This window comes from Apium graveolens, chromosome 3 (assembly GCF_009905375.1).
Source record: "Apium graveolens cultivar Ventura chromosome 3, ASM990537v1, whole genome shotgun sequence".
Classification (NCBI taxonomy): Eukaryota; Viridiplantae; Streptophyta; class Magnoliopsida; order Apiales; family Apiaceae; genus Apium; species Apium graveolens.
In genome coordinates this window covers 182,836,563-182,843,384 of record NC_133649.1, presented here as the reverse complement: position 1 = coordinate 182,843,384, position 6,822 = coordinate 182,836,563, and the positions used below count along the sequence as shown (strand labels likewise).

The 6,822-nt window shown below is 38.1% G+C and overlaps 1 non-coding gene across 1 annotated transcript; it reads left to right on the top strand.

The window, feature by feature from the left end:
• The first annotated feature begins 4,845 nt into the window (after positions 1–4,845).
• On the top strand, positions 4,846–4,954 carry LOC141715528 (small nucleolar RNA R71). The gene has a single exon (XR_012572287.1). It is a non-coding gene; the product is annotated as a small nucleolar RNA R71 (small nucleolar RNA).
• The last annotated feature ends 1,868 nt before the right edge of the window (positions 4,955–6,822 follow it).

Here is a 6,822-nt window from a genome sequence, read left to right as displayed (position 1 = left end):
TCAAGGCTCGATAATTATTATAAAATTGTTTTGAAGCCAGATTTGGCCAGCCGAACCCTGTTTATTACTCCAAAATTGTTCCAATGACCCGTTTTAATTCCGAAAAATGTTTTAAAAATTATTTTAAATACCCAAAAGCCTGTTTATGACCCGAGACTCCATTATAAATGATATATCATTGATTGTCTAATGTGTTATGTGTTATATGTGACTTGTTGGTTGACTGTCGGTATATATATTCGATGTTTACTTGTTTATAGTATAACTTTCAATCCGTTAATCGGATTTGGTTGAAACGAAGAGTAGATAGAAGTATATGTCGAATAGAATCGTATGAGTTGAATATTGATAGATGCTTATAATATGTGAGCAGAAGAGGCAAGGTGTAGGAAAGGGAAACAGATAGTTGAGGAGTAGACGGTTATGATTGAAAGTTAGAGAAGTATAGCAAGCTAATACCAGGCAAGTGTTATGAACTTTCTCGAGATATATTATAGTGGATTGATAGTCCTGTTTAATATTGCAAGTACTTTGAAGCACTGAACCCAAAATCCTGATTCCAGTTATTGATCTTGAGCCGTAAACCTTATTCTTTCTAAACCATTGATTGTTGTACACCCAAATACGAGCCACAGATATACGATACTACTCCACAAATACATACAAACTAAATACCAAACACTGAACCAAATTACTTATATACTCAAACCATTATACCTTATGATTTGAAAGACCAATTCCTGGTAACCCTGAAACATTGATTCCTTTGTTATCCAATTCTTTCATTACCTAACATCCAAGCTTTGAAAATGCCATATTGATCCTTGTGTAGATTGAAACCATTTCATTATTGAACGTCCAATGTTGTTAATGATTCTATTTATTGCTTACTACTGTTTATTCTGTTATTATGTTAGAATTGGATTGTTTTTATAAAATTATGGACCAGATTCGTGGTCAGACCATATAATGGTCAAGTTAGGGCAATGTGTACCTTGAATCCAGTGATTAGAGCAGTGCTGTGTGCTTTGCTCGGGGTTAGTGCATGACTGATCAGCAGCCTAACCTTGGTTTTTAAAATGAAAATATAATATCCAATTCTAAATCATAATTCATTATTCACTTGGTATCATAACCCTTTTCACTTGAGGATCATTATTCTCAGTTTTGTCATTGTGACTTGCTGAGCTAGTTAGCTCATTTGTGCGATATTGTTTATGTTCTTTTCCAGTTGAGAAGGAACCAGTTGGTAATGAGGATCCCCAGTCCAGCGCGAGAGCTAGGGGCTCAAGTTGATCAAGTTAAGCTAGTAGGCACCTTTTGGAGTAATTTAAGTTTGTAAAAGTTTGTAATAATGTTAATTACTCAGTTCTGAGTTGGAATAGTTGGGATTTGAACGGTTTGTAATATAAGTATGCGTTTGGCTTGTGTGCTTACTTTAACCTATTACAGTCCGTGGTAGTTGGTAAGTAGGGTCACTGCATATTATTATTATCTTTATTATTGTTATAAGCAGGTTATAAATATGGTGTGTGTGTGTGGACCCCAAACTTCTGACCCGGGTTTGGAGGGCGCCACATATACCCTCGATACTAGATCAATAACCATAACTTATCTCTCATCAAAACAATCACGAGTTTATAAATAGAATAGATGTTAAACGCATAATGATTCACAACACCTCCTTCCTACTAGAGTGATACAAGGATTCACGCTATTATTGAACACATAACAAGATGCTTATTTGACCGTGCAATGAATGAGGTCCCAAAAGACTTATGCAATAATACCCATGTAGCGAGCGTTAGGTTAGTGGATCCCAGACTATAAAAGCCTTAGGTCACTAGGCACAAAGTCCCCTAGAACTTAATAACTCGAGTACTAAAGAGCCCACTCTTGATCAATTATGCATAAACACATACATTTTTTTCTCTTTTTTTCTTCCTTTTTTCAACAATTTTTGAATGAGTGCGTTTCGCTCAATCTCATTCAACCCTAGACTACTCATAAATTATGAGCCGGCTACTAGCCATTTGATGCCTAGCCTTATTCACAACTAGCAATAAAATCTAAGTTTTTCTCCAATTTTAAAATTCGGTATTCTTTTGCCATTAAGAGAATACCAAAAATTCTAAATATAACCAAGTGATTAAAAATCAACAAATAAACAAGTATGATCATGATCTAGTTCAAAGCAATCCTATAAGACTTGTGATTTTTTTTTCTGGCATCAAACCAATTCATTAAGACTTAAACAACCCCCTATTCGTCATCACCACACTCAAATTAACATCAACTAATCAATCGGAAATAGCTCAACCTAAGAGATCATGTTATATGCATGCATATGTAACTATATGAACTCACATAAAAACACAACAAAAACAAATATGACCTAAATGAACAATCATGCAAAAATATGAATGAATTACAACTAAACATGCAACATGAATCTGTATGGACATACACAAACTAATCCTTACATTGTCACCTCCAAACTTAAAATTTTCAATGTCCTCATTGAAGGCAATAATAAGGATACAAGGCATACCTAGTTAGCGGGAGGATCACCCTCTTCAGGTGGAGGATCAGGTGGCCAATCAACCTCGACACCAATGTCTCGGAATACAGCACCAAGAGCGTGTGTCAAATCTTCAGCAAAATGTCGATGGATGTCATGCATGGCCTCAATACGCCGAATCAACCTTCTATACTGCGCATCACCAAGACCAAACCTATCAACTGCCTGCTGCACATGAGAAAAACCCTTTGTAGGCACGGAAGACTCCGTCCGGCCACCCTCTACATCATCAAAAATATATCCCGACCTCTTATCATGGGGTGCACCTAAGAATGCATAACTTAAGTGATCTGGTAGTGCGTTGAGCTCAAGTGTGGGAGCTTCTTCAATAGATGGTTGAAAACGCTCCTCAGAATCTTTCAGCTATTAATCCAAGAGACTCGAATGGCAGATCCATCCCCCTTTTCTATGGAGAATCATTCAAATACTGCAGCTGCTCTGCCCCTTGTTCATCTTCACTATCAGATTCCCCAATCAAGGCTCTCTCTAAAGTATCTAACCTTAGCACTTGCTCAAGTTCCGAATTCACTACAGAGTTGATCCGCTCTACTTTAAAGCACTCCTCTTTATCTGTGGGTAACTTTATTTCCTTGAACACAATAAAAGTGACCTTCTGATCTTGAAACTTCATCGTAAGCTCTCCTTTTTGCACATCGATCATAGTTCAGCCTGTAGCCAAGAATGGTCTTCCCAATATGATGGGAATCTTCTTATCTTCCTCAAAGTCCAGAATTACAAACTCAGCAGGGAAGATGAGTTTGTCCACCTTAACCAAGACATCCTCCACTATTCCTCGCGGATAAACGATGGAATGATTAGCTAGTTGTAATGACATGTATGTCGGTTTTGGATCAGGTAGGCCAAGCTTCTTGAAGATAGACAAAGGCATCAGATTGAGGATAGCTCCTAAATCACATAAGCATTTGTCAAATGACGAGTTTCCAATAGTACAAGGAATAGTGAAAATTCCAGGATCTTTAAGCTTTCGAGGCAACTTCTGTTGCAGCACAACACTACACTCTTCTGTTAGAGCAACGGTTTCCAACTCCTGAAGCTTCACCTTCCGCGAGAGAATACCTTTCATGAACTTCGCATAGCTCGACATTTGTTCAAGAGCTTCTGCAAAAGGTATGTTTATGTACAACTTCTTGAAAACTTCCAGAAACTAGGCAAACTACTTGTCAAACTTCTGCTTATGAAGTCTTTTAGGATATGGTGAAGGTGGATAGACTTGTTTCTCCCCTGTATTACCTTCAGGAGGAGTGTTTTCAACACCTTGCTTCTTTGGTTCCACCTCAGCATCCTTCTACACAACCTTTTCAGCAACAATCTCATGTGCTGGAATCGGCAAGGACATGGGCATGCTCTGTATAGGCTCAGATGTGCCTTCATTCTGTAAAAGAGTTTCAGAATCTTCGTCTTGCTGAATTTGGGGGCTCGCGACCTTTCCAGACCTCAAAGTGAATGCCTTTACCTATTCGTTGACTTCCCTCTCGCTTGGATTGGCTTCTGTATTGCTAGAAAGCGTTCCTGGTTGTCGATTCAATAAGGCATTAGTAATTTGCCCTATTTGGTTCTCCAGAGTCTTGATAGAAACAACCTGGCTTTTGTATATAAGAGCCTGATTTTTGCACATAAGCCTCAACTACTCTAATTCATATTTTTCATTCGAAGATTGACCTGCACCTCCATGAGTTTGCTGTTGCATTCCCATTGGCTGAAACCGTTGCCTTGGCACAAATTGTTGTTGAAAACCAGGAGGATTGAATTAATTGATTCTAAACTGCTGGAACGGCTGTTGCATCACATTCTGATTGTTGCTCCAGTTGAAGTTAGGATGATTTCAGTTGTCAGGATGATAAGTGTCTGGAACTGGTTGCTGCGATCTCTGAAAGTTGCTCGCAAACTGAGCTGATTCACTAGATATAGCACATTGCTCCGTCGCATGCAAACCTGCATGCAGCTCACAAACACTGGTTATCTGATTAAAACCATAGTTAGCCAGAGAATCGATCTTCATAGGCAATGCCTTTAGTTGAGCAGTGATAGACGTAACTATATCCACTTCAAGAACTCCTGCTACCTTGCCCTGTGGCAATCTCTAGGTTGGATACTGATATTCTTTAGCAGCCAGCAGTTCAATTAGATGATAAGCTTCCTCATAACTCTTTTCCTATAATGATCCAGCTGATGTTGCATCGAGCATGGGTCTTGACTGTGCTCCCAAACCGTTATAGAAGCAATTGATGATCATCCAATCAGACATTCCATGACGAGGACACTTCCTAAGCATCTCCTTGTAGCGCTCCCAACCTTCACATAGAGATTCTCCTGATTGCTGCACAAATTGAGTAAGATCATTTCATTGCAGCTGTCTTCGCCATAGGGAAGAATTTAGTGAGAAACTTTTGAGCAAGATCTTCCCAAGTAGCAATAGAACTAGCTGGTAGAGTGTGTAACCAGCTTTTAGCCTTGTTCCTCAGAGAGAATGGAAACAGTCTCAGTTTCGCCGCATCCTTAGATACACCATTGGACCTGAAAGTGTCGCATATCTCTATAAAATCCCTAATATGCGTATTGGGATCTTCCGTTGGAGAACCCCCAAGCTGGACTGAATTTTGTACCCATTGAATCGTGCTAGACTTGATTTCAAAGTTATTAGCAGCAATTGCTGGTCTGACAATGCTAGACTGAATGTCATTGATTTTCGGTTGAGAATAATCCATGAAAGCTTTCGTATCTGCTGCTGGTTCTCCCATTGCAATAAAAACTCGAGTACCTGAAACACACGACTAAAGTAAACCTTGTAAGAAAATAATCCGAGTCAGTGAACTTTAACGACCACTGATGACAAGCATATAAACTAAAATTTAACACCGAGTCCCCGACAGCGGCATAAAAAACTTGTTAGGGCGAACATACACGCTAAAATTACACGCAAGTATACGCGTTTGCAAGTATTATAAGATATAAATCATATTCGTACCCACAAAGACTCTTTTTAGTTAACTTAAGATTATGCACCTATGCAACAATAGTGTGGCGATCGCTCAATGCTAAGACAATAACAAGTTGAGATGTCTATAACTAAAATTAAACTAACATATAATTAACTAAGAATAAAAGTGATTGAATTAATTATATGAGACAAACATGGGATTCAAACTTCATTGAATACTTCATTCAAAGTCATTTTTCTTAACCTTAGCATGCAATGGTGATGACAACTAATCAGATAACACGGAACTAGTAAATGCTAACTTTCGTTGCACGAATACCCTACTACTAGACATCCACAAAAGAGATAGAAGTTCAGTAGACACCAATTATGCTTAGACCCTATATGTCTATAGAATTTGAAAACATAACGGTTTAAGGCGCAAGTTATCTATCGTGATTATATAGGGCAAGTAAGATGGTTAAAATTACCTACGAATCATGCATAAAATCTATACATGAACCTATGCTAGCATGGCAAGTTCTAAACCTCTATATTCACTTTCGCTTCAATAGAGATTAACAAGCTATCTTATATGTTAGCTATGCACAACCAATACTAAGATATCAATCAATCACCACACACCAAGATATTGAAACAAAATAACTATAGAAATCCATAAGTAAATCTGTTAGAGCCTCACGATAATGATTAGTTCATAACTGAACTCATCGTCACCATGGGTTCCAATGAAAGCATGGTATAAAAACTAGATCTTTATAAACTGATTTATAAATCAAAAGTACGTTAACAAGAGTGTAAGGTTCAAACGAATAAGAAAACAAGCATCCAACATTACAACTTAAGCAACGAATCACAAGTAAAAATAAGATCTTCTTCTCATTCATTTTATTATGCTATTAGGTCTTCTTATTGCTCTCTCCTTCTTCTCGTTATTATCAAAAACGTCTTCATATGGTTTTATATATAATCCCAATACCATCTGGAGTCTAAAAATCATTATTATATTGCAATCAGGATTCTGCAATCCCGACCCAGCGCGGCCGCCCCACATACCAGCGCAGGCGTGCTCGCTTTCTGACAAATGGGCGCGGCCGCTCCCAAGACTAGCGTGGCCGCCCTGACCTTTAGAAATTCTGATTTTTCTTGTTTCCTTGACTTCAATTGCTGGTTTTTTTCATGCTAACTCCCGAGGCTCCATTCTAACACCCTTTTAGCATAGAAACAATATAAAATCTATTCCTTCTTCCAAATATACCCTGAAATGTAAAACACTACAAAA